Source organism: Bison bison, unplaced genomic scaffold (assembly GCF_000754665.1).
Source record: "Bison bison bison isolate TAMUID 2011002044 unplaced genomic scaffold, Bison_UMD1.0 scf7180017864503, whole genome shotgun sequence".
Lineage (NCBI taxonomy): Eukaryota > Metazoa > Chordata > Mammalia > Artiodactyla > Bovidae > Bison > Bison bison.
Genome location: NW_011495061.1, coordinates 3,581,288 through 3,584,297, shown reverse-complemented (window position 1 = coordinate 3,584,297; position 3,010 = coordinate 3,581,288).

The window sequence follows — 3,010 nt, the reverse complement described above, 5'->3', positions numbered from 1 at the left end:
ACAAGAAAACAACCTATTCTGTTAAACTGGTTAATTAAAACCTGGAATCAAACTGGGCCTACTTCTAATAACTTCTCAAACACCATAGGGAACAGTGTTCAGAGGTACAGGGTGATGGAATGCTGTAATGGATTATTACTCTCTTCTCCAAAGATAAGAGATGTTTTGAAAAAGGTGTAAAGACATTCTTGAAGAGTTTTGCAGTCTAACCTAGAGATGATGGTGAAAACTGCTGCAAAGGAAATGGGTTTCTTGATCTTAATGATAATCATATAATTCAAGAGAGGCAGATGACAGATAGTGGGCATGTGTTAGAGACAAAGGATCATAATTACTGAAATAAGTTATGGGAAGGTAGGAGTTATCAGTGTTCTGATCCAGAGGAATCTGTGCCAATGAAAACTTGATCACAGCTTCCTAAATATGAAGCAGATGGACAAATATTTAAGTGATTACTGTTACATTTAAGTAGATATCAGAGAACCCGTGTGATGTGCTCACCCCCAGCTCATCTCTGACCTAGTCCCTCACTGATTGTTGCTGCTGTTGCTGAGTCAGGTGGTTCTTGAATCATGCTTGTTTTTTTGCTATCTCAGGTTGAGCTCTGCTTACTCCCTTACTTTATAGGCTGGATGCCTGGTCCTTTCTGCAACTCTTCTGTGCTTTCCTGTTGTAGATTGTGATCCTGTGCTGCCTGCCCTCTAGGGAAAGTCATGAATTCTTGAGGTTCCTGAATCCTTAACTCCTGACCTGTTCCCTTCAATGTATTCTTTTTAAAGGTTCTTCATACACGTTGTCAAATTGGCTATCCAGAAAAGCTAGTAAGTCAGTAGTTATTAGTTGCCATTTGGTTAACCATTATGCCAATGGTTATAGTTGCCATTTCTTGACAATCCTGTTAAAATTAAGCTTTACTATTCCTTTCATATGTTATGAGCACCAAATGCTGTTTTTATTATTAGTAAAAACAGTATATCCCCTGTTTACTGGTTATCCTTTTTTCATGAATTGACAGTTCACTTTTTAGACCAGCTTTCACTGATGTTCAACTTTTAATTTTTGCTTTTAGTAAATATCAACCTACATTATAAATTCATCTAATGAATGTACCTGCATGATAAAAATGTAATATTAGTTTTTTTTCCACACCAATGTGAAGTGATAATTTATGATATACTAAATTCTTACAAACATCTAGGTCTAGTTACAGTTCTGTTCCAGAGATTTCAATTCCTAGGTTAGTACCATACTATGTAATATTAACTAGTTTTTTTTTCCCCACACCAATGTGAAGTGATAATTTATGATATACTAAGGTTCCTATTATCGCTTCTCTTTAATAAAAAGTTTATAGTTATTTTAATGTGTTACTTCTACAAAATGAACCTTACATCACTTTGTGAAAGAAATCTTCCCAATGAAATGTTTAATTAAAATTTAATAGTTTAATGTGGGGAGATTCAACATCTCTACAATAATCTTCTCATCTAGAAACATATTCCCACTTGTTCAAGGTATTTTTTTGAGGGAAGTGGGATGTATATAGTGTATCTAAATTCACTTATTAAATCTATGGTTTTCTTTGAAGCTAAGTATGTTTAACTTAGTATACATATCTTTTATTTTTTGGAAAGCTTAGAGATCTAGGAGGTAAAATAAGCATTTTCCTGAGAAAAAAAGATAAAAAATGAAAACAGTACTTTTATCTTTCAATTACCCAAAATAAAATAGCTTATAAAAAAGGTAAACTATTAGACTCAGAATGCCTAAAATGAGAATGTCGTAATCCATTATATTAAACATATCATTGCTTTGATGAATGACTGAACTATGTACCTCAAGAATTTATATTTGGAGTGTTTTGCTTTTGTTCGGGAAATTCATATAAATAAAAGACAACTTGTGGAGAATCCTATCAATTACTTCTGTAGGGATTTGTCTTAAGTTTTGTGGTATAAAGGATGAACAAATGAACACACAATAATTTTTCACATTTATTAACTCATTTTAGGGAGGGGTTCCGGACAAGGCGATGGCACCCCACTCCAGTACTCTTGCCTGGAAAATCCCAGGGATGGAGGAACCTGGTGGGTGCAGTCCATGGGGTCACGAAGAGTCAGATGACTGAGCGACTTCATTTTCACTTTTTGCTTTCATGCATTGGAAAAGGAAATGGCAACCCACTCCAGTATTCTTGCCTGGAGAATCCCAGGGATGCAGGAGCCTGCTGGGCTGCCATCTATGGGGTCGCAGAGTTGGACATGACTGAAGCGACTTAGTAGCAGCAGCAGCAGCAGGGAGTGGTTCACTTCAGAATACATTTTCCACCTTTGGATAAGGTATGAACCCTGACAAAAGCCACCATCAACATTCATTGGGCATGTCTCCAGTGTGTTTCTTTGGGGGCAAAAACATAAGCATATTGGTTCAAGAATCCTCTGGGATCCCGAGGCAGCTTACAGAAGAAAGGCAGTTCTGGTACACAGAGGATTAGGACTCTGTTGACCTTTTAATGTTTGGGATAAATGACAGCCTTAGGGTTATGGATGTCTCTCAAGCCTAGATCCCAGAGTACTTAAACAAATGCAGATATTGAGAATACATGTAGATTAATAACATATCTACCCACCACTGCAGCTGATAATACTCTTTCAGTTCCAGGCCCCACTCAGCACCAGGACACCCAAAGACATCACCACGGGTGGGGTAACTGGCGGTCTCTGTGGTCTTTGCATTAATTCAGAGTCAGTCCTTAGAAGTGTCCTTCTATATTCTCATGAGCTCCTGGTTGCTTGTGATCTTCTTATAAGGACTGAAAGTTTGAGTTTTATTAGATGTCAACTCCAAGGGTATTGCTTGGCTCCGCCCTAATATCTACTTCATCAATAGATCAGGTGAATGTAAGTATTCCATAGGTTTCATTTATGAACTAGGGAGAGATGATGGTGAAAGGTTGTTGTTGAATCACGCAAATACACCGGGATTCTTGGCCCCCGGAGGAGAAGAATTC